We start from the raw sequence: 6000 nt of genomic DNA, 5'->3' as shown, positions 1-6000 counted from the left end.
CTCGAGAGCATGTCCATTGAAGGATAACTTCAAGTTCTTTAATTGACCGTGACCCATACATATATAAGTGAATCGGAACGGATTGGCGATGAGACGCTCTACCGGACTGAGCTAACGGGGCAGTGAATCCGGCCTTGGGACCGTCTATCTCTCATCGAGTGATGATTGACTCCATACGTCGATACTGAAAAAAATATGATGACATACATGACACTGATTTGGTCTTTACACTGTTACACGGTTCAGAAGTACTTTCAACTTATACCAAACAGGGCTAAGGCCGGACTGCGGCCGACGGAACTATATGTATGGCTCGAAGTCATAGTTCAAAACATAAGTTTTGAAGTATGAATTCGGCGCCGGATGGAGAAAGACAGAGGGAAGGACGACGGATCTATTAGTAGTAAAATGATAGTCCCAGTCCTGTTATGCCCCGGTCTCACATCTACGAATGTCACCCGACTTTAGGTAGTCGGCCGCTGAAAGTCGGAAGAGGTCGGAGAGTTCGTGAGAATTAGCAATTTTGTTTTTGAAAAGTCGGTTAGGACGGAAGGCTCTTCCGGCTGTTTTGAACAGACGAATAGAAATTTGTCGGGTGGTTGTCGTAAGCGTGTCGGTTTAGTCGTAAGGCGATTCTAATTAGTCGTAACGGTAGTCGGAAGACTCGTAAGGGTGGTCGGATTTGTTGGTAGCATAGTGTCGTTCGGATTAGTCGTAATGGTGTCTGATTTGTCGTTAGGGCAGTCTGATTTGTCGTTAGGACAGTCGTTAGCTAGTCGGTTTAGTCGTTAAACTGGTCGTGAGAGTCGAGTCGGCTATTGTTCGGAAGTTTTTCAGCTAATAATCGGGCCTGTCGTAACTGCAGTCGGAATTGTCGTTACTGCAGTCGGAAGTGTCTGGACACATGTCGGATTTGTCGGCCCTAAAGTCGGGTGGTTGTTGTCTGCTTGTCGGCTACATGGTCGGATCAGTCGTAAGGACAGGTCGGGAGTGAAATTTGGAGCCGAATTTGCATCCGACACTTCCGACCTAGCCGACTTAACTATCCCCGACACTTCCGAAAAATCGTATATGTGAGACCCAGCATTACTCCACACATCACAAGAATGCTTATTGTGAACAGTTATGGCATATTTGGTGTACCATACCCGGACCAGAGTGCCTATCTTTATGGCACAGCTCGAGGCGTGGGCGAGTACACACCTGGGTAAATGGGTCACGCCACAAAATCTGACTGACACGGCATGCTAGCTGTGACACACTGCGCTATCACAGACAACACGCGTCACAAAAGAAATGAACCCCAAAAGCGTAGTTGATATCAGGGAGGATTTTCAGCCAGTAAAGTACTTTTCAAGTGCTTTTTACTAAAGTTAGCCCGTCCACTTCAGAAGCTTTCTGAGATTGCTGTGTGAATGAGCTTTGTGTTATGCGGTCACCATAGGCGGCGGGGCTATAGGATTGTTAGGCGACTTCCCTTTGCGCTCCAACTTGTTCTTGAGTCGTACAAGTACAGTTACTATGTTGTGGTGTGTCATTTTATCATTGACAACTAGTTGGTCTTTGTAAAGTAAACGTAAGCAGCTTGAGATTCTTAGCAACAGAAGGACATGCGGCCTGTGCTAAACGTACGGTGGTTTTTGGGGCCTTCTCGACTACAATCGTGAAGCCAAGACATACACACACATATGGATCATGGTTCGTAGTAGAAATATGAGGCCCAAAGGGACAGAATAGCAGGCTGACAAGAGAACATTTGGCCCTCACTTGGGACCTTCGGGAACAAACATACAGTGCAGTCCTTAGCTTGAACAACAGCTCATGAGTCACCTCGTCCATAATCTCCAAAAAATGGCTTTTCAGCTTCTTATGCTACCCAGAAAATACTTCGGTTATGAAGGTCAACGTCCTCACGGCTTCGCGAAAGCCCATTTCAGATCTGGTGGTAATTGTGGTCCGTCGGGGGGGGGGGGGGGGGGGGTCAGGTCAGTGGTAACTGAAAGTCCGTGCTTGCTACACCGCCTACGTACTGGCCGTTGAAAAGAGGGAGGGATAACCTTGTGGTGTAACTGTTTTAGTAAGGCCCGTCTGGTGAAAGGACATATCTTTTGGGTTATAAACTTTACTGAAGCACACTTCACGACAGGACGGTCGACAGCACGACTGCACTGCAGAGACACTTTTGGCTGGTCCTGTCGTTGTCTTCTTGTCTCAGGTACTGCTGTAATATAAATTGCAATCCCGACAATCGCAACCGATCAAACAAAGCAGCCCCAAACCGGAAAAGCAAATCTATTATGCTCAGCCGAGCACAACTCTGAATTCGGGGCCAGCTTGCCAAGCGAAGTCGCCTAACACGAGCTGCCAGCCGGCTGCGCTGGAGCAAAAACAGCCGACCACTATCGCTGTGCACACACACCAAAACCTCAGTCATTCACACGTTGGGCTGGCTGTGATCAGTTGGGACCCAGTTTGAATGGTTGGGTGAAAAGTTGTGTCTTTCATATCAGCTTGCGGTGGGATGTGCTTATGAACTTACATTCGGGGTTCACAGGAGATAGGGTACCTTTGCTGGAGTATAAACATTCAAAGTGTGGATCCTTCTTTGCGAGCTGTCAGGCCTCTCACAGTTAACCTCAACGAGGTCAAGCGACTTCACGAGGGCAATTTACGTTCGAGGTGAGTTACGCACACTTTTGTTCCTTTGTTGTTAGTGCAACATGATTTAGAACGAGCGTTTTCACGAGAGCTGCTGTCCAGCGTCAGTTTGACGACTGTAATACATTTGTACACATATTCACAGCGAGGATAATTAGCCTTACCAGTTACCAAAGTTGGATTGATATTTATGAAAGCTGCTATATACTGTGGCTGATGTTTTGTGAAAGCTGTTGCATTCAGAGCTTCTTGTATCAGTCCAAACACACACACACACACACACACAAACCTCTCCATGAGGGACAGAGAGTATCAATGTGCGTTGTGACGAGTGGAGGTACGAGTGATCTCCGGGAAGTGTGTGTGTGGAAATATGGGAGGAAAGATGGCCTGGGTGAAAACGGGTAATGTAGGCTTGCCGATGTAGTTGCTGCAAATTTCAGAGAGAGAATTGAATTGAATTGAACTGAACTTTATTTTACAAGGATTAAGATTTAAGGCTATGCCTTTTCTTACAATCTGTCCTAGAGAGAGAGAGAGAGAGAGAGAGAGAGAGAGAGAGAGGGGGGGGGGAGAGAGAGAGTGTGTGAGAGAGGGGGAGAGAGAGAGACTTCACAGTGAGAGCAATAGCTTGTACGTAGTTGAAAGCAAATGCAGCAAACATGTTTGGGGTTGTGTGTCGTTTTTCATCTCTTCGAAATCTATTCACGGGCATTGACGATGCGCTTATAGACAATGAGTGTTCTCTTTCACACCGCCTTTTATCATAATCAACAAGTACATAATGCGTCGGCGGGTGTGGGCATTGTGTAAAACTGTGTCGTCAGTCGACAGATGGGGGAGAAGAGAGATCGAGAGACAGAAACAGAACGAGAGAGCTAGGCTAGAGAGAGAGAGAGCTGGGCAGTGAGGTCGACTCAACACGCGGCGTTGTCAGCGTTGTGTCAGTGCTGATGGGGGCCAGGTGACACACAGCAATTTATGCCTTCCTTTCCACTACCACCACAAGCCACCTTTGCTACATGCTTGCTACATTACTTCATTCACTGGCCTGGGAAAACTCGACTTCTCAAACCCGTCTGCTTGAGCCTTTGCCAGTTTTCATTCACAGTTTTCCTCTGCTTGCCTTGCGTTGGAGATAGAGAGAGAAAGAGAGAGAGAGAGAGGCCGTGAGAGGCCGTGAGAGAGTACCTGCTATTCAGACTTGGTCGTGTGATACTGACAGACGTTTTCTTCCACACGAGATTACGTTGATTGTCTAACGAAGCCGTGGGCCGAGTTAGACATCAGCTAATTGAGTGTGGAAGAAAACTCTGTCACACGACCAAGTCTGAATAGCATTTATGTCTCACAGCTTCAACAGAGGAGAGAACAAACACGTTTTGCGTACTCAAGCTTGACAAACCTAAATAGTTGTCTGTTGAAATTGTTGCCGAGTGCTCTAGTCTTGGTACAAACAACACAACAGAGGACAGACTATGACGGCTTACTAGTGCCAAAACCTGGGGTTACCCATTATCACGTGATAATTACTAATTAACGCTGTCAGTTACTGTTTTCACTCGTTAGTTACTCATTTTCACGGGATAATTAGTAATTTTCATGGGAAAATGACTTATTTTTAATTTTGGCACAAGCTATCCATCAGGAAGTGAGCCAAAACTAAAAATTAGTAATTAATAGGTGAAAGTTAGTAATTTTCCTGGGAAAATTAGTAATTAACATGTGAAAATGGTAATTATCAAGGGAAAATTACTAATTTTCCCTTGATAATTACAATTATGAGGTTTTGGCACTAGTAAGCCCTATGACGGCTTACTAGTGCCAAAACCTGGGGTTACCCATTATCACGTGATAATTACTAATTAACGCTGTCAGTTACTGTTTTCACCTGTTAGTTACTCATTTTCACGGGAAAATTACTAATTTTTAGTTTTGGCACCAGCAATCCGTCAGGAAGTGAGCCAAAACTAAAAATTAGTAATTAACAGGTGAAAGTTAGTAATTATTCTGGGAAAATTAGTAATAAACACGTGAAAATGGTAATTATCACTAATTTCCCCTTGATAATTACAATTATGAGGTTTTGGCACTAGTAAGCCGTCATAGACAGACCTTAAACTGTCTGCAAGTTACAACGCGCTGTGTCGTGCGGCACTGGTTTTAAATATAAACGCGCAGTGATTGTCAGTGCTTGGAGGAGTGTCGGGTTTCAGTCTCTGGCACCCTGGTTTGTCTCTCAGTGTCTGTGTCCGGGTTTGTTCGACCACAAAAACTGTCAGTGTGGCATCAACATCAGAGTCAGTGTGGCATCAACATCGGGGCACCAACCAGACGGTTGTAACAAAACAACCGAATTTGATGTGGTTTGGACTGTTTTTGAGACAGGCTGACATTAACAAATTTATCAGTGTGTGTTGAACGAGTTCTGACCAATTTGTTGCGAATACATCTGGTGATATGTACATGCCTCCCTTCTCGTAGTGTGTTGTGTTTCTGCCAAGCGAATAAGAGCTGAGGTAAGCATAATGGGATTTATTATTTTCATACAATACAACATTAACACACTTCTTGTGCTTTTACTGTTCTGTTCTTCACTCGTTGCATTGATGGCATGGTTTTGTTTTATTGGCTGAAGTTACCTTTTTATACGTGCATGAATAGACTTTTACATTTTAGTTTGTAGCTCTCCCCCCAATGATTAAAGGCTAGTTATCCGTGCTTACTACTTCAATGAATAATAATCTCGAACAAGAAACGTGTCAGAACAGACAGACAGACAGATAGAAACAAACGCCCACCGACAAACACACACAGACACAGCCATATATGTGTGTAGACAGACGTACAGCTTTTTTACATTTTTTTCCATATGATACATATATATATATCCCAACATTGGTCATAACTCATTACGTTCATTATCACATTCGATGATTCCTGGTATTGTTGCTATTGATCGATGTGAATGAACTTTTGCCACCGTAGAGTGGGCGTCACATTCATGTCGTTTTCTGCCATGTCAAGTTGCTAAAAGGAATGCGGATAATATCAGACTGGATGAAAGTGACATTTTCCAAACAGCTGTCAGACCTTTCGTTCACCAGACAGATTCATCATACGGACAGGATAGAAATTGTCGCAGAGAGAGAGAGAAAGAGAGAGAGAGAGAGAGAGAGAGAGAGAGAGAGAGAGAGAGAGAGAGAGAGAGAGAGAGAGAGAGAGAGAGAGAGAGAGAGAGAGAGAGAGAGAGAGAGAGAGAGAGAGAGAGAGAGAGAGAGAGAGAGAGAGAGAGAGAGAGAGAGAGAGAGAGAGAGAGAGAGAGAGAGAGAGAGAGAGAGA

At 44.7% G+C, this 6000-nt stretch overlaps 1 protein-coding gene across 2 annotated transcripts in view; it reads left to right on the top strand.

Moving 5' to 3' along the window:
- Window positions 1-2424: 2424 nt before the first annotated feature.
- The window catches only part of LOC138953913 (probable G-protein coupled receptor No18), an 88943-nt gene continuing 85367 nt past the window's right edge, over window positions 2425-6000 (top strand). The window contains exon 1 of one of the 2 annotated variants that reach the window (XM_070325896.1): window positions 2425-2679. The gene's annotated coding sequence lies outside the window, so the exon portion shown is untranslated. Of the gene's footprint in view, window positions 2680-3299; window positions 5178-6000 lie in introns of those variants that run through there. The other variant, XM_070325897.1, reaches the window with a different exon arrangement.

This window comes from Littorina saxatilis, linkage group LG17 (assembly GCF_037325665.1).
Source record: "Littorina saxatilis isolate snail1 linkage group LG17, US_GU_Lsax_2.0, whole genome shotgun sequence".
Classification (NCBI taxonomy): Eukaryota; Metazoa; Mollusca; class Gastropoda; order Littorinimorpha; family Littorinidae; genus Littorina; species Littorina saxatilis.
Note: the sequence above shows the minus strand (reverse complement) of the source record. Positions and strands in the feature narration are given on the sequence as shown.